The sequence below is a fragment of the Cherax quadricarinatus genome, chromosome 92 (genome assembly GCF_038502225.1).
Source record: "Cherax quadricarinatus isolate ZL_2023a chromosome 92, ASM3850222v1, whole genome shotgun sequence".
In the NCBI taxonomy this organism is placed as follows: Eukaryota; Metazoa; Arthropoda; class Malacostraca; order Decapoda; family Parastacidae; genus Cherax; species Cherax quadricarinatus.
Window position 1 is genome coordinate 5,671,181 of NC_091383.1, and position 19,758 is coordinate 5,690,938.

Below are 19,758 nucleotides of genomic sequence, written 5' to 3' on the forward strand. Positions count from 1 at the left end.
AGTGGCTAGTTTACTGTGTACCTCATATCCATCCTGTGGATGGTAGTGGCTAGTTTACTGTGTACCTCATATCCATCCTGTGGATGGTAGTGGCTAGTTTACTGTGTACCTCATATCCATCCTGTGGATGGTTGTGGCTAGTTTATTGTGTACCTCATATCCATCCTGTGGATGGTAGTGGCTAGTTTATTGTGTACCTCATATCCATCCTGTGGATGGTAGTGGCTAGTTTATTGTGTACCTCATATCCATCCTGTGGATGGTAGTGGCTAGTTTATTGTGTACCTCATATCCATCCTGTGGATGGTAGTGGCTAGTTTATTGTGTACCTCATATCCATCCTGTGGATGGTAGTGGCTAGTTTGTGTACCTCATATCCATCCTGTGGATGGTAGTGGCTAGTTTACTGTGTACCTCATATCCATCCTGTGGATGGTAGTGGCTAGTTTATTGTGTACCTCATATCCATCCTGTGGATGGTAGTGGCTAGTTTATTGTGTACCTCATATCCATCCTGTGGATGGTAGTGGCTAGTTTATTGTGTACCTCATATCCATCCTGTGGATGGTAGTGGCTAGTTTATTGTGTACCTCATATCCATCCTGTGGATGGTAGTGGCTAGTTTGTGTACCTCATATCCATCCTGTGGATGGTAGTGGCTAGTTTACTGTGTACCTCATATCCATCCTGTGGATGGTAGTGGCTAGTTTATTGTGTACCTCATATACATCCTGTGGATGGTAGTGGCTAGTTTATTGTGTACCTCATATCCATCCTGTGGATGGTAGTGGCTAGTTTATTGTGTACCTCATATCCATCCTGTGGATGGTAGTGGCTAGTTTATTGTGTACCTCATATCCATCCTGTGGATGGTAGTGGCTAGTTTGTGTACCTCATATCCATCCTGTGGATGGTAGTGGCTAGTTTATTGTGTACCTCATATCCATCCTGTGGATGGTAGTGGCTAGTTTGTGTACCTCATATCCATCCTGTGGATGGTAGTGGCTAGTTTATTGTGTACCTCATATCCACCCTGTGGATGGTAGTGGCTAGTTTACTGTGTACCTCATATCCATCCTGTGGATGGTAGTGGCTAGTTTATTGTGTACCTCATATCCATCCTGTGGATGGTAGTGGCTAGTTTATTGCGTACCTCATCCATCCTGTGGATGGTAGTGGCTAGTTTATTGTGTACCTCATAACCATCCTGTGGATGGTAGTGGCTAGTTTATTGTGCACCTCATATTCATCCTGTGGATGGTAGTGGCTAGTTTACTGTGTACCTCATATCCATGCTGTGGATGGTAGTGGCTAGTTTACTGTGTACCTCATATCCATGCTGTGGATGGTAGTGGCTAGTTTACTGTGTACCTCATATCCATGCTGTGGATGGTAGTGGCTAGTTTACTGTGTACCTCATATCCATCCTGTGGATGGTAGTGGCTAGTTTATTGTGTACCTCATATCCATCCTGTGGATGGTAGTGGCTAGTTTATTGTGTACCTCATCCATCCTGTGGATGGTAGTGGCTAGTTTATTGTGTACCTCATAACCATCCTGTGGATGGTAGTGGCTAGTTTATTGTGTACCTCATATTCATCCTGTGGATGGTAGTGGCTAGTTTACTGTGTACCTCATATCCATCCTTTGGATGGTAGTGGCTAGTTTACTGTGTACCTCATATCCATCCTGTGGATGGTAGTGGCTAGTTTATTGTGTACCTCATATCCATGCTGTGGATGGTAGTGGCTAGTTTATTGTGTACCTCATATCCATCCTGTGGATGGTAGTGTCTAGTTTATTGTGTACCTCATATCCATCCTGTGGATGGTAGTGGCTAGTTTACTGTGTACCTCATATCCATCCTGTGGATGGTAGTGGCTAGTTTACTGTGTACCTCATATCCATCCTGTGGATGGTAGTGGCTAGTTTACTGTGTACCTCATATCCATCCTGTGGATGGTTGTGGCTAGTTTATTGTGTACCTCATATCCATCCTGTGGATGGTAGTGGCTAGTTTATTGTGTACCTCATATCCATCCTGTGGATGGTAGTGGCTAGTTTATTGTGTACCTCATATCCATCCTGTGGATGGTAGTGGCTAGTTTATTGTGTACCTCATATCCATCCTGTGGATGGTAGTGGCTAGTTTATTCTGTACCTCATATCCATCCTGTGGATGGTAGTGGCTAGTTTGTGTACCTCATATCCATCCTGTGGATGGTAGTGGCTAGTTTACTGTGTACCTCATATCCATCCTGTGGATGGTAGTGGCTAGTTTATTGTGTACCTCATATCCATCCTGTGGATGGTAGTGGCTAGTTTATTGTGTACCTCATATCCATCCTGTGGATGGTAGTGGCTAGTTTATTGTGTACCTCATATCCATCCTGTGGATGGTAGTGGCTAGTTTATTGTGTACCTCATATCCATCCTGTGGATGGTAGTGGCTAGTTTGTGTACCTCATATCCATCCTGTGGATGGTAGTGGCTAGTTTACTGTGTACCTCATATCCATCCTGTGGATGGTAGTGGCTAGTTTATTGTGTACCTCATATCCATCCTGTGGATGGTAGTGGCTAGTTTATTGTGTACCTCATATCCATCCTGTGGATGGTAGTGGCTAGTTTATTGTGTACCTCATATCCATCCTGTGGATGGTAGTGGCTAGTTTATTGTGTACCTCATATCCATCCTGTGGATGGTAGTGGCTAGTTTGTGTACCTCATATCCATCCTGTGGATGGTAGTGGCTAGTTTATTGTGTACCTCATATCCATCCTGTGGATGGTAGTGGCTAGTTTATTGTGTACCTCATATCCACCCTGTGGATGGTAGTGGCTAGTTTACTGTGTACCTCATATCCATCCTGTGGATGGTAGTGGCTAGTTTATTGTGTACCTCATATCCATCCTGTGGATGGTAGTGGCTAGTTTATTGCGTACCTCATCCATCCTGTGGATGGTAGTGGCTAGTTTATTGTGTACCTCATAACCATCCTGTGGATGGTAGTGGCTAGTTTATTGTGTACCTCATATCCATCCTGTGGATGGTAGTGGCTAGTTTACTGTGTACCTCATATCCATCCTGTGGATGGTAGTGGCTAGTTTACTGTGTACCTCATATCCATCCTGTGGATGGTAGTGGCTAGTTTACTGTGTACCTCATATCCATCCTGTGGATGGTAGTGGCTAGTTTATTGTGTACCTCATATCCATCCTGTGGATGGTAGTGGCTAGTTTACTGTGTACCTCATATCCATCCTGTGGATGGTAGTGGCTAGTTTACTGTGTACCTCATATCCATCCTGTGGATGGTAGTGGCTAGTTTATTGTGTACCTCATATCCATCCTGTGGATGGTAGTGGCTAGTTTATTGTGTACCTCATATCCATCCTGTGGATGGTAGTGGCTAGTTTATTGTGTACCTCATATCCATCCTGTGGATGGTAGTTTCTAGTTTATTGTGTACCTCATATCCATCCTGTGGATGGTAGTGGCTAGTTTACTGTGTACCTCATATCCATCCTGTGGATGGTAGTGGCTAGTTTATTGTGTACCTCATATCCATCCTGTGGATGGTAGTGGCTAGTTTATTGTGTACCTCATATCCATCCTGTGGATGGTAGTGGCTAGTTTACTGTGTACCTCATATCCATCCTGTGGATGGTAGTGGCTAGTTTACTGTGTACCTCATATCCATCCTGTGGATGGTAGTGGCTAGTTTACTGTGTACCTCATATCCATCCTGTGGATGGTAGTGGCTAGTTTACTGTGTACCTCATATCCATCCTGTGGATGGTAGTGGCTAGTTTACTGTGTACCTCAGTCTATATACATCGAGAGGTGTATGTTTTTAGTATACACACACTGGAAGTATATTTTAATTACTATTAATAACACTAAAGTGTTCTTGACTAGTGGTGAATAGGTTACACTGGGACCTAATAACTCTCGGGTAACAGATGGGCTTGAAACCCCATTAACCAACCAACGATATGAGTATTTTAAAGGGGGGGGGGGACCATTAAGCCAGTGGAAGGCTTCTGTCAGATGACCAAAAACTCCAGCTGCGGGTCCTCATATAACTAAGATCAGCGTCAGGAAATACTTACCATGTTTCCTGACAAATCTTACCTAAACTAACCTGTGGAAATGGGGCGTAAATGCCCCATTTCCTTAGTGCCCCAGAAGGATAAATATGATACCCTATTTTTACACATAACTCTGTCACCTAGTAACAATCTGACTCTTGTTAGGTAAGACACATATGCAACAGTTAGGTATCTTTATTTCGAAACGTTTCGCCTACACAGTAGGCTTCTTCAGTCGAGTACAGAAAAGTTGATAGAAGCAGAAGATACTTGAAGACGATGTGTTCAGTCCATCACTCCCTACAAGAGTGATGGACTGAACACATCGTTTCCAGGTTGAGGGACTGATTACCTCAAACTTCTACTCTCCTTACCCATTTCTATTTTGTATTGGACTGATGATATAGCGCCAGGAGGTGAGACGTGAGAGGTGAGAGGGACCTGACCTCCCAGCATCTGCGTTCTACTACTGACCTAAATCACCTCCTGGCACTATATAAGGCTCCATCCTGTCACTTCAACTCCATATTGTTTTAGACTATGGAACAATACTCTTCTCCAGACTGAGGGACTGACCACCTCAAAACTTCAAGGGTGATGGACTGATTACATCGTCTTCAAGTATCTTCTGCTTCTATCAACCTTTCTGTACTCGACTGAAGAAGCCTACTGTGTAGGCGAAACGTTTCGAAATAAAGATACCTAACTGTTGCATATGTGTCTTACCTAACAACCTGTCGGTATTTTATACCATTTTAATGTTCAATCTGACTCTTCCTGTAAGAAGCATTCTTTGAAAGTTTGAAGCCGATCTGATGAGGTACTCCTAAGGTACCGCATGAAAACGAAAATGAGAAAAGTCTAAGAAAACAGAGGGCAGCTGCCTGAGATATGGAAGACAGAAAAAGTAATCCAGATTGTTAGGAAATGAAACAAGCACCTAATTAAGAGGCACCTGAGTTCCCCTGTCTCCTAATATCATGTTTATTTTTTCCCTATAATCTGCCTTGTACATAATTACTACCACATTTCTTTGTTGTCGTCATGTGACGTTCAGGATCTTTTTATTAATTCATGGTATAACTTAACAAATCTCTGAGGACAATTGTGTTGTAGAGGTCTGAGCTTTTCTCAGACATCTACAACACAACTGTTCACAGCTCAGACCTCTGTAACACAACTGTTCACAGCTCAGACCTCTACAACACAACTGTTCACAGCTCAGACCTCTGTAACACAACTGTTCACAGCTCAGACCTCTGTAACACAACTGTTCACAGCTCAGACCTCTACAACACAACTGTTCACAGCTCAGACCTCTGTAACACAACTGTTCACAGCTCAGACCTCTACAACACAACTGTTCACAGCTCAGACCTCTGTAACACAACTGTTCACAGCTCAGACCTCTACAACACAACTGTTCACAGCTCAGACCTCTACAACACAACTGTTCACAGCTCAGACCTCTACAACACAACTGTTCACAGCTCAGACCTCTACAACACAACTGTTCACAGCTCAGACCTCTGTAACACAACTGTTCACAGCTCAGACCTCTACAACACAACTGTTCACAGCTCAGACCTCTGTAACACAACTGTTCACAGCTCAGACCTCTGTAACACAACTGTTCACAGCTCAGACCTCTACAACACAACTGTTCACAGCTCATACCTCTACAACACAACTGTTCACAGCTCAGACCTCTACAACACAACTGTTCACAGCTCAGACCTCTGTAACACAACTGTTCACAGCTCAGACCTCTGTAACACAACTGTTCACAGCTCAGACCTCTGTAACACAACTGTTCACAGCTCAGACCTCTGTAACACAACTGTTCACAGCTCAGACCTCTGTAACACAACTGTTCACAGCTCAGACCTCTACAACACAACTGTTCACAGCTCAGACCTCTGTAACACAACTGTTCACAGTTCAGACCTCTGTAACACAACTGTTCACAGCTCAGACCTCTGCAACACAACTGTTCACAGTTCAGACCTCTGTAACACAACTGTTCACAGCTCAGACCTCTGTAACACAACTGTTCACAGTTCAGACCTCTGTAACACAACTGTTCACAGCTCAGACCTCTGTAACACAACTGTTCACAGTTCAGACCTCTGTAACACAACTGTTCACAGTTCAGACCTCTGTAACACAACTGTTCACAGTTCAGACCTCTGTAACACAAATGTTCACAGTTCAGACCTCTGTAACACAACTGTTCACAGCTCAGACCTCTGTAACACAACTGTTCACAGCTCAGACCTCTGTAACACAACTGTTCACAGCTCAGACCTCTGTAACACAACTGTTCACAGCTCAGATCTCTGTAACACAACTGTTCACAGCTCAGACCTCTGTAACACAACTGTTCACAGCTCAGACCTCTACAACACAACTGTTCACAGCTCAGACCTCTGTAACACAACTGTTCACAGTTCAGACCTCTGTAACACAACTGTTCACAGCTCAGACCTCTACAACACAACTGTTCACAGTTCAGACCTCTGTAACACAACTGTTCACAGCTCAGACCTCTGTAACACAACTGTTCACAGCTCAGACCTCTGTAACACAACTGTTCACAGCTCAGATCTCTGCAGCACAACTGTTCACAGCTCAGACCTCTGCAACACAACTGTTCACAGTTCAGACCTCTGTAACACAACTGTTCACAGCTCAGACCTCTGCAACACAACTGTTCACAGTTCAGACCTCTGTAACACAACTGTTCACAGCTCAGACCTCTGCAACACAACTGTTCGCAGTTCAGACCTCTACAACACAACTGTTCACAGCTCAGACCTCTGTAACACAATTGTTCACAGTTCAGACCTCTACAACACAACTGTTCACAGTTCAGACCTCTGTAACACAACTGTTCACAGCTCAGACCTCTGCAACACAACTGTTCGCAGTTCAGACCTCTACAACACAACTGTTCACAGCTCAGACCTCTGTAACACAATTGTTCACAGTTCAGACCTCTACAACACAACTGTTCACAGTTCAGACCTCTGCAACACAACTGTTCACAGCTCAGACCTCTGTAACACAACTGTTCACAGCTCAGACCTCTACAACACAATTGTTCACAGTTCAGACCTCTACAACACAACTGTTCACAGCTCAGACCTCTGTAACACAACTGTTCACAGCTCAGACCTCTACAACACAACTGTTCACAGCTCAGACCTCTGTAACACAACTGTTCACAGCTCAGACCTCTACAACACAACTGTTCACAGCTCAGACCTCTACAACACAACTGTTCACAGTTCAGACCTCTACAACACAACTGTTCACAGTTCAGACCTCTACAACACAACTGTTCACAGTTCAGACCTCTACAACACAACTGTTCACAGTTCAGACCTCTACAACACAACTGTTCACAGCTCAGACCTCTGTAACACAACTGTTCACAGCTCAGACCTCTACAACACAACTGTTCACAGCTCAGACCTCTGTAACACAACTGTTCACAGCTCAGACCTCTGCAACACAACTGTTCGCAGTTCAGACCTCTACAACACAACTGTTCACAGCTCAGACCTCTGTAACACAATTGTTCACAGTTCAGACCTCTACAACACAACTGTTCACAGTTCAGACCTCTGTAACACAACTGTTCACAGCTCAGACCTCTGCAACACAACTGTTCGCAGTTCAGACCTCTACAACACAACTGTTCACAGCTCAGACCTCTGTAACACAATTGTTCACAGTTCAGACCTCTACAACACAACTGTTCACAGTTCAGACCTCTGCAACACAACTGTTCACAGCTCAGACCTCTGTAACACAACTGTTCACAGCTCAGACCTCTACAACACAATTGTTCACAGTTCAGACCTCTACAACACAACTGTTCACAGCTCAGACCTCTGTAACACAACTGTTCACAGCTCAGACCTCTACAACACAACTGTTCACAGCTCAGACCTCTGTAACACAACTGTTCACAGCTCAGACCTCTGTAACACAACTGTTCACAGCTCAGACCTCTACAACACAACTGTTCACAGTTCTGACCTCTACAACACAACTGTTCACAGCTCAGACCTCTACAACACAACTGTTCACAGCTCAGACCTCTACAACACAATTGTTCACAGTTCAGACCTCTACAACACAACTGTTCACAGCTCAGACCTCTACAACACAACTGTTCACAGTTCAGACCTCTACAACACAACTGTTCACAGTTCAGACCTCTACAACACAACTGTTCACAGTTCAGACCTCTACAACACAACTGTTCACAGTTCAGACCTCTACAACACAACTGTTCACAGTTCAGACCTCTACAACACAACTGTTCACAGTTCAGACCTCTACAACACAACTGTTCACAGTTCAGACCTCTGTAACACAACTGTTCACAGCTCAGACCTCTACAACACAACTGTTCACAGCTCAGACCTCTACAACACAACTGTTCACAGTTCAGACCTCTGTAACACAACTGTTCACAGCTCAGACCTCTACAACACAACTGTTCACAGTTCAGACCTCTGTAACACAACTGTTCACAGTTCAGACCTCTACAACACAACTGTTCACAGTTCAGACCTCTACAACACAACTGTTCACAGCTCAGACCTCTGTAACACAACTGTTCACAGCTCAGACCTCTGTAACACAACTGTTCACAGCTCAGACCTCTACAACACAATTGTTCACAGCTCAGACCTCTGTAACACAACTGTTCACAGCTCAGACCTCTGTAACACAACTGTTCACAGCTCAGACCTCTGTAACACAACTGTTCACAGCTCAGACCTCTACAACACAATTGTTCACAGCTCAGACCTCTGTAACACAACTGTTCACAGCTCAGACCTCTACAACACAATTGTTCACAGCTCAGACCTCTGTAACACAACTGTTCACAGCTCAGACCTCTGTAACACAACTGTTCACAGCTCAGACCTCTGCAACACAACTGTTCACAGTTCAGACCTCTGTAACACAACTGTTCACAGCTCAGACCTCTGTAACACAACTGTTCACAGCTCAGACCTCTGTAACACAACTGTTCACAGCTCAGACCTCTGTAACACAACTTTCCTCAAAGATTCTGGACTTCACCTTACGAAAGCAGATAAAGCAAATGCGATATTAATTATATACAAGGTAGCTTATAGAGGAAAACTAATATATTAGCACACATGGGAACTGATGTGCCTCTTAAAGAAGGATAGTTAATACTTCAAGACAGTTAGGTAGCAAGAGCAGCATTAAGGAGACATGCTGTTAGGTAATACACAACCCAGCAGCTCCGTGTGCTGTCTTAAGCATCTCTTGATGTGCTGACGTCTTAACCCCCGTGAACCTCCAGATGATCAGTGTGGGAAGAACATGGCCGCTTCACACACACGCACAGAAAACCCCCTTCCACCCACAACACACACAGAAATTATACACTTAAACTGGACAAATATCTTCACCAGTGTCAGATCAACCAGGCTGTGATGGATATGTGGGTCAGCTGACCACCAGTAGCAACAGTAGGGGTTTATTTGACACAAGGGAACACTGCATCAATATCCGTGGCCCCAGATTATTCAACCTCTTACCAAAGATATCAGAAATACTGCTGGAACAAGTGTAGAAGTCTTCAAGATATCAGAAACACTGCTGGAACAAGTGTAGAAGTCTTCAAGATATCAGAAACACTGCTGGAACAAGTGTAGAAGTCTTCAAGATATCAGAAACACTGCTGGAACAAGTGTAGAAGTCTTCAAGATATCAGAAACACTGCTGGAACAAGTGTAGAAGTCTTCAAGATATTAGAAACACTGCTGGAACAAGTGTAGAAGTCTTCAAGATATCAGAAACACTGCTGGAACAAGTGTAGAAGTCTTCAAGATATCAGAAACACTGGTGGAACAAGTGTAGAAGTCTTCAAGATATCAGAAACACTGCTGGAACAAGTGTAGAAGTCTTCAAGATATCAGAAACACTGCTGGAACAAGTGTAGAAGTCTTCAAGATATTAGAAACACTGCTGGAACAAGTGTAGAAGTCTTCAAGATATCAGAAACACTGCTGGAACAAGTGTAGAAGTCTTCAAGATATCAGAAACACTGCTGGAACAAGTGTAGAAGCCTTCAAGATATCAGAAACACTGCTGGAACAAGTGTAGAAGTCTTCAAGATATCAGAAACACTGGTGGAACAAGTGTAGAAGTCTTCAAGATATCAGAAACATTGGTGGAACAAGTGTAGAAGTCTTCAAGATATCAGAAACACTGCTGGAACAAGTGTAGAAGTCTTCAAGATATCAGAAACACTGCTGGAACAAGTGTAGAAGTCTTCAAGATATCAGAAACACTGCTGGAACAAGTGTAGAAGTCTTCAAGATATCAGAAACACTGGTGGAACAAGTGTAGAAGTCTTCAAGATATCAGAAACACTGCTGGAACAAGTGTAGAAGTCTTCAAGATATCAGAAACATGCTGGAACAAGTGTAGAAGTCTTCAAGATATCAGAAACACTGCTAGAACAAGTGTAGAAGTCTTCAAGATATCAGAAACACTGCTGGAACAAGTGTAGAAGCCTTCAAGATATCAGAAACACTGCTGGAACAAGTGTAGAAGTCTTCAAGATATCAGAAACACTGCTAGAACAAGTGTAGAAGTCTTCAAGATATCAGGAACACTGCTGGAACAAGTGTAGAAGCCTTCAAGATATCAGAAACACTGCTGGAACAAGTGTAGAAGTCTTCAAGATATCAGAAACACTGCTGGAACAAGTGTAGAAGTCTTCAAGATATCAGAAACACTGCTGGAACAAGTGTAGAAGTCTTCAAGATATCAGAAACACTGCTGGAACAAGTGTAGAAGTCTTCAAGATATTAGAAACACTGCTGGAACAAGTGTAGAAGTCTTCAAGATATCAGAAACACTGCTGGAACAAGTGTAGAAGTCTTCAAGATATCAGAAACACTGCTGGAACAAGTGTAGAAGCCTTCAAGATATCAGAAACACTGCTGGAACAAGTGTAGAAGTCTTCAAGATATCAGAAACACTGCTGGAACAAGTGTAGAAGTCTTCAAGATATCAGAAACACTGCTGGAGCAAGTGTAGAAGTCTTCAAGATATCAGAAACACTGCTGGAACAAGTGTAGAAGTCTTCAAGATATCAGAAACACTGCTGGAACAAGTGTAGAAGCCTTCAAGATATCAGAAACACTGCTGGAACAAGTGTAGAAGTCTTCAAGATATCAGAAACACTGCTGGAACAAGTGTAGAAGTCTTCAAGATATCAGAAACACTGCTGGAACAAGTGTAGAAGTCTTCAAGATATCAGAAACACTGCTGGAAGACGTGTAGAAGTCTTCAAGATATCAGAAACACTGCTGGAACAAGTGTATAAGTCTTCAAGATATCAGAAACACTGCTGGAACAAGTGTAGAAGTCTTCAAGATATCAGAAACACTGCTGGAACAAGTGTAGAAGTCTTCAAGATATTAGAAACACTGCTGGAACAAGTGTAGAAGTCTTCAAGATATCAGAAACACTGCTGGAACAAGTGTAGAAGTCTTCAAGATATCAGAAACACTGGAGGAACAAGTGTAGAAGTCTTCAAGATATCAGAAACACTGCTGGAACAAGTGTAGAATCTTCAAAATATCAGACACACTGGTGGAACAAGTGTAGAAGTCTTCAAGATATCAGAAACACTGCTGGAACAAGTGTAGAAGTCTTCAAGATATCAGAAACACTGATGGAACAAGTGCAGAAGTCTTCAAGATGTCAGAAACACTGCTGGAACAAGTGTAGAAGTCTTCAAGATATCAGAAACACTGCTGGAACAAGTGTAGAAATCTTCAAGATATTAGAAACACTGCTGGAACAAGTGTAGAAGTCTTCAAGATATCAGAAACACTGCTGGAACAAGTGTAGAAGTCTTCAAGATATCAGAAACACTGGTGGAACAAGTGTAGAAGTCTTCAAGATAACAGAAACACTGGTGGAACAAGTGTAGAAGTCTTCAAGATATCAGAAACACTGCTGGAACAAGTGTAGAAGTCTTCAAGATAACAGAAACACTGCTGGAACAAGTGTAGAAGTCTTCAAGATATCAGAAACACTGCTGGAACAAGTGTAGAAGTCTTCAAGATATCAGAAACACTGCTGGAACAAGTATCTTCACCAAGTGCCAGGGCTGTGATGGATGAGTAGGGCAGTGGACCACCAGCAGCAACAGCCTGGTTAACCAGGCTAGCACCAAACAAGCCTAGACCATGGTTAAGTCAGTCATTGAGTTCACGGCCCCAGCATGGAGCCCTGGTCAAACACGTCACGAAACTGGTAAACGTTCATAGGTTTGCAACCAGACTAGTACCAGAACTGTACTCACCTAATTGTGGTTGCAGGGGTCGAGACTCAGCTCCTGGTCCCGCCTCTTCACTGATCGCTACTAGGTCCTCTCTCTGTGAGTAATGTTCTGTGAGAAGTTGAAGAGGCTGAACCTGACTACAATTTGGAACAGTCTAGAGAGTAAAGTAGTAGAGGCAGGATCCATACGAAGCTTTAAGAAGAGGTACAATAAGGCTCTTGTAGGAGGGACTAGCAACGACTAGCGAAGAGGCGGAGGTAGGAGCTATGAATCGACCTCTGAAACCACATATAGGTGAGTATACAAACACAATATATATATATATATATATATATATATATATATATATATATATATATATATATATATATATATATATATATATATATATATATATATACACTAGGTACCATCTCTGGACCTGTGCTGGAGACTGTCATACTCAGAGAAAAGAATAAATTCACTTCATGGAAAACACGAGGTTTTCCCTGGAGCTGTTTGAATATTTTCTTCTCCTACCACCTCTTATATTCTATATTCTATGTAAACTTTATTTAAAGACAAAATACATAAACAAAAAACAATGTTAAGTAGGGCAACATACATGACATCTCGGAGCCTACATCTCAATTACTTCATCTAGCTCCCCGGCGGTGGGCCGCGTGCCCAGAATGCTGCAGGCATTTTCCCTCTGGATTGCGACACTGAGCCTCTGAAAGAGGAAGCTGGCCGCTCTGTGATCCTTCGTTTGTGTGATGAGTTTTTCTCCCAGCTCTTTGAGGAGCTTTAGAGCACACTTGCCCCACACTCCAAGGGTCTCCGACCTTATTGGAATGAAGTTATATCAACTGGGAAGGCCGTCATATCTGCGAATCTTCTGGGTCTTCCTGTAACTGGCAGCTCCACCCCCTTCAACTTCTAAGTATGGCAAGTAGGTGTCTGCCAATGTGGCGGCTCAGGTGTAGTCCCAGGCAATCTGCTTATCATCCTTCCAGGGTAGCATAGTGGCTCCATCTTGATGCTTTTGACTTCCGTCAGACCTCTGTACTTGGGGTTCCCATTGGGCTGGGCAACGGGCTGTGGCGAGACTTTTCTTTATGATGTTGACCTCCTCATATCTAGCATACTTCCCTTCTGATGTTTGATACATGAGACCATGATGTCTGAATTGATCAGCCGTCGCCCTGCCGCAAATACACCTATGTTCGGTGAGTATGGGTCGGCTAGGCGAAGAGCAACACTAATCTGAATGGCCTGTGGGTCTACTCGAGTGCCCAGGGTGGAATTGGGAACACCTAACAGGAAATCTCCTGAGTGTGGTGCCTTCACCGCCAGGAGACGAGCTTTGTTCTTTCTTCAGGTGTTGGTGAGCATTGTGTTGGCGATTTTTTCCATGATCGGTTTGTCCCAGTGGGACTGTTCGTGCTCTTCGGGAGGAGCTGGTCTACTGGAGGAGTCTGCAAGGGTGTCCCACCACACGGCTTCAATGAACCTCGGGTCTTTAGCTCCTACCGCACCTCACAAGCATTTGGAAATAATATTCTTGATTATTAAAATGGTATAAAATTCTGACAGGCTGGTAAGACACATGTGCAACAGTTAGGTATCTTTATTCCGAAAAGTTTCGCCTAAACAATAGGGTTCTTCAGTCGAAAACAGAAAAGTTGGTAGAAGCAGTAGAGATGTGAAGAATATGTAATAAGTCCATTACTCTTGAAGACATAGTTCTGAGGTGGTCAGTCCTTCAGCCTGGAGAAGAGTAGTCACTCCTAGATGGGTTACGACTGACCAAAGTAAAGTAACTGCAGTACTAAATTTTCCAACACCCAAAACTGCTGATGCCGTAAGATCCTTTGTGGGCTTAGCAGGTTTTTATAGATCTTTCATTGCCAATTTTTCTTCCATAGCTGCTCCTCTAACTGAGTTGCTTAAGAAAGATGCTCCTTTTGTTTGGACCTTCCGTCAAGAAAGAGCATTCCAAACTCTAAAAGAAAAGCTAACATCTGCTCCAATTTTGAAATTTCCAGATTTTTCTAAGCCCTTCTATCTGACAACTGATGCTAGTTCTATTGGCATAGGTGCCGTACTAGCTCAGAAGACCGATGGCAAGTACAACGCAGTTGCATTTGCTAGCCGAGTCCTTACAAAGGCTGAACGTAATTATACAGTAACTGAGCAAGAAGCTTTAGCAATAGTATGGTCTTTAAAGCACTTCCGAGACATTATTTATCAGTACTCTGTTCATGTCTTGACAGACCATGCTCCACTGATACCTTTATTCCAGAACAAACAACCTACTGGAAGGTTAGCCAGATGGACCTTGACTATCCAAGAGTTCAATCCCACCTTTGAACACTTACCTGGCAAGTCAAATGTAGTCGCAGATGCCTTATCGCGACATGTTAGTATAGTAACTGCAGACCCTCCATTTAGTGCTGAAGATGTAAAGAATGCTCAACGAACAGATCCCATGTGGTCTGGTGTGATTCGATTCCTGCTCCAGGAAGATCTTATTCTGACTGTGAAGCCACCAGCACCCATCAGTGACTTTGTCATGAACCAAGAATTACTGTATCGAACAGCCGAGTTGGGTACTCCTAGCAGAAGAGTTTACCAGTTAGTAATTCCACAGTCACTAGTGAATGTAGCCTTACAGCTAGTTCACGATGTACCAGGTGTTGCGCACCCTGGTATGGATCGTTCAGTAAAACAAGCCAGATTGAAATACTTTTGGCCTCGTATGGCAACTGATATTTCTGAGTATGTTAAGAAATGTAGTGTCTGCATGCAACATAAAGGTAATGCTAATGGTCCTAATCCAATCCAAGTGTATCCAACTACTAGCGAACCTTGGGAAAGAGTTGCGCTAGATTTGTTAACTAATTTCCAATGTTCCCTCCAAGGCAACAAACATCTGTGTGTTATGGTAGACCATTTCACCAGATATTGTGAGTTAGTTCCTATTGCAGATAAGACTGCCGAGACAGTAGCTAAAGCATTTAAAGAACGCATTATCTGCAGGCATACCACCCCTAAGTCCCTAGTAACAGATAATGGAGGTGAATTCTGTAATGAAATTCTTGAAAATTTGTGCACCTTGTACAAGATCTCTAAATCCACCATTGTTCCTCATCATCCTGCCAGCAATGGGTTAGCGGAACGAACCAATAAGAAAGTACTTGATGTCTTGAGAGCCACTATCAATCCCAACAGTGAAACTTGGGATGAAGTTATACCTGATGTCCAGTGTGCTATAAATTCTGCTTACAATGTTTCTATAGGTGACACTCCACATTATGCATTGTACGGTGTAGATAAACGTTTGCCTTATGAGTTGCTATATTCTAATCCGAAACCAAATTACAACCCTGATGATTTCATAGCAACTCGTACCAGCTTAGCTCAAAGTGTTTTTAGAAGAATCCGTGAAACACTTCATAAATCAACAGCAGAATTTGCAAGAGTCGCAAACACTCGAGCAAAGCCATCCAAAATCAAAGTAGGTTCGAGAGTTATGCTGACTAACTTTAACAAAACGTTTGCAATGCCAAAGCTTGATCAAAAGTTTGTTGGTCCTTATCGAGTAGTTGAACATATCACTGGTAATAAGTATAAGGTTAGAGAAATTAGTACTGGTCAGTATAAAGAATCGCATTTAGATCATATGAAGTTAGTATGTGATGATAATGATGTTCCAACCCAGACTAATGTGACAGACTCTAACAATCCTCCTGATCCTGTACTCTCTTCCTCTGATACTCAGTCAGACGATCAACCTGAATGTCGTTATTCCCTACGTACACGACAGGTATTGAGAAATCCTCAAGTATCATTTGTAACTTCCAATTCAGATTTGCCTCAAATACAGCATGAGTTAGCCAATGCAACAGAGTTTGATCCTCCCAGAGATGACACCCATTCTGCATATGTCAATCTCACCCTAGCAGAGTTAGGGTTAAATGTTAATAACCTGTATAGATGAATAATTACAGTATCAACTTATCAGTATTCAAGAATTTTTTTTTGTGTTCACGTTCTCTCCGAATTCTGAGAGTTAACAGTCTAGATTTGAGTGCACCGAATCTGCCTTTCTGTTAATCACTCTTTCTTTGTATATATTCCTTCCTCAGAATCCGTAGATCACATGAATACAGATCGATCGATCAAATTTTTTTTTTATCACTTCTATTGTGTAATCCCAACGTTGAGTTTCATTCGATGAGTTGTGCTATATTATACCTTGTATTGCATTACAGTTTCAGTTACGTAAGCTTCCATTCCAATGTTCTACTTATGTATGTTATAATGTTCAATTGTTGTGTACTTTGACATTGTATAGAATCAGCCCAAGCCGTATACCTGCCATCTCTAGTTTGTATTAGTTGTATGTCGGGACGACATACGTTAGCGTCGCCGAGCTCTCAGTAGTAGTAACCAGTTACCAGTAACCAGTGTACCAGTAGATGACTCACTACCAACCGTCTCTGCGTGAATCACTGTCTGTATTCATATTGTTGCTGACCACAGCAGTATTCAAACACCCCCCTCACATATGGGTACTGGGGTTAGTTAGTCTGACGAGAGTGAGCAAGGAGGCAGGTCACGGCTGTTTGGCTCTTCCATACTACCGTTATAATTATACGTACTACCAGCCTACGTGAGTATTACTTTACCCTATCCACATGTTCGAACCCCCCACATGATATATATATATGTATATATATATATATATATATATATATATATATATATATATATATATATATATATATATATATATATATATATATATATATATATATATATATATATATATATATATATATATATATATATATATATATATATATATATATGTCGTGCCGAATATGTAAAACTGGTCAATTAGCAAAAACTCATTTAAAATTAAGTCCTTTCTAAAATTTTCTCTTATACGTTTAAAAATATATTTTTTTCATTAATGTTAATGTAAAAATTTTTAATTTTGCACCAAAAGGATCTTAGAAAACTTACCTAACCTTATTATAACAAGAACAATTTATTTTAGCCTAACCCAACTAAATATATTTTAGATTTGTTTACAGTAATTTAATACTAAACAAACACAGTCAAATGTATTTTTTTCGTTAGATTCAGAATGATTTTGGCGAAATTATTGCATACACAAATTTTCACTTGTCCTATATGGCAAGATGAGCGTTGCTATTTAAGCCAAGATCGTAAGTTCTGCCTATTCGGCACGACATATATATATATATATATATATATATATATATATATATATATATATATATATATATATATATATATATATATATATATATATATATATATATATGGGATGGTCCAATAGTGGAAAATATAGCCTCAACGATGCTTCAGAGTGTGTCAGGGAAGGATAGAGCCCGCCTGCTGGCAGTGAGAGCACCTCATGCTGGGGACTTTCTGTTGGCTGTTCCCAACTCCAGCCTTGGCACACGCCTCGACCCACAGACCATCCACATCGGTGTTGCCCTTCGACTTGCCGCCCCTATTCTCGCCGAACACAGGTGTATTTGTGGCAGTGAAGCAGCAGACCGATTCGGGTACCATGGTCTTGTGTGCCGTAAATCCGAGGGAAAGATTGCAAGACATGAGGAGGTTTAATAACATTATCAGGAGGAGCCTCACAACAGCTGGATGCCCAGCAGTAAGGGAGCCACCCCAACTATGCAGATCTGATGGCAGCCAGAAGCGTCCAGATGGTATCACCCTTCAAGCCTGGACAGATGGGAAGCAGGTGGTGTGGGACTATACATGTGCATCTACCTTGGCTGATACCTATCTCCAATACACCAGGGAAGAAGGAGGGGCAGCTGCCAGCTTTAGGGAGTCCCAAAAGTCTAGAAAATATGGAGAACTTGCCCATCATTATATGTTTGTTCCCATAGGCTCAGAGACCCTTGGCTCATGGGGAAAGAGTGCATCTAATTTCCTTAAGGAGCTGGGAAAAAGACTCATCAGGGTAACTAGGGATCCCAGGGCAGCTAGTTTTCTGTTCCAGCGGCTCAGCGCGGCTGTTCAAAGGGGTAATGCATGCTGCATTTTGGGCACACGCCCCAGCTCTGAGGAGCTGGATGAGATTTTCGCCTTATAATCGGTGATACACACGTAACAACATGTACCGTATATGCCACCTTTATATCAACAATGTATCTCTTAAATCTTCTGTGCCATATTATGTAATAAAATATTCCTATTGGTAAAAAAAAATAGTTTAAAAGATGGGGTGGTAGGGGAAGTGGAATATTCAAATGGCTTCAGGAAGAAATCCAAATATTCTTCCTTGAAGCCTTTTTATCCACTTCTCCGAGGCTATGGGTCCCACAATTTACACCAGAGGTGGACCCCAAATTTATATATATATATATATATATATATATATATATATATATATATATATATATATATATATATATATATATATATATATATATATATATATATATATATATATATATATATATATATATATATATATATATATATATATATATATATATATATATATATATATATATATATATATATATATATGTATATATCCCTGCAGCTGGCCAGGACTCGATCCTGCGTTCTCATGCTCGACCCTGTGAGAAATGAACAAAGTATGCATCCCTCTATCCACTGGACAGTCAGTCCTTAAACACCAGGTGCTCAGCAGTACTGGGCGTGTTGTCTTGGTGCAAGAACGTACGTGGTCCTGGAGCCTCAGACTAATTTCAACCTCATCCTATTTGGGGTACCAGCCTTGACGAAGTCTATATATATTAATGACGACACTGGAGGACAAGTGTCCCTCCTGTCCTCCAGTGTCGCCAGGTTGATTTCCTTTAACCTCTCCTCGTAGGACATGCCCCTTACCACCCCACATAATTATATTGCAAACCTTTGCACTTTCTCAAATTTCTTAACGTGCTGTGTGTGTTTCACATTCACAAAAAACGAGAAATGAGAGAGAGAGAGAGAGAGAGAGAGAGAGAGAGAGAGAGAGAGAGAGAGAGAGAGAGAGAGAGAGAGAGAGAGATGAGGATGAGATACAGAGTAAGAGAGATACACAGTATCATCACGTCGTACAACACACTTTACTTATACAACATCCACCGTGAGACTGCACTGCTCTCTGCTATTACACCACACAAACATTTTACATAAACAGTGCCGTGCAGTCTTCACTGGTGTAACGTTTCGCTCAGGAATGGGCCTTTATCGGGCACTTTTTAATGCTCACTCGTGGGCGAAACTGCCCCCTTAAGAGGTCAGTTTGG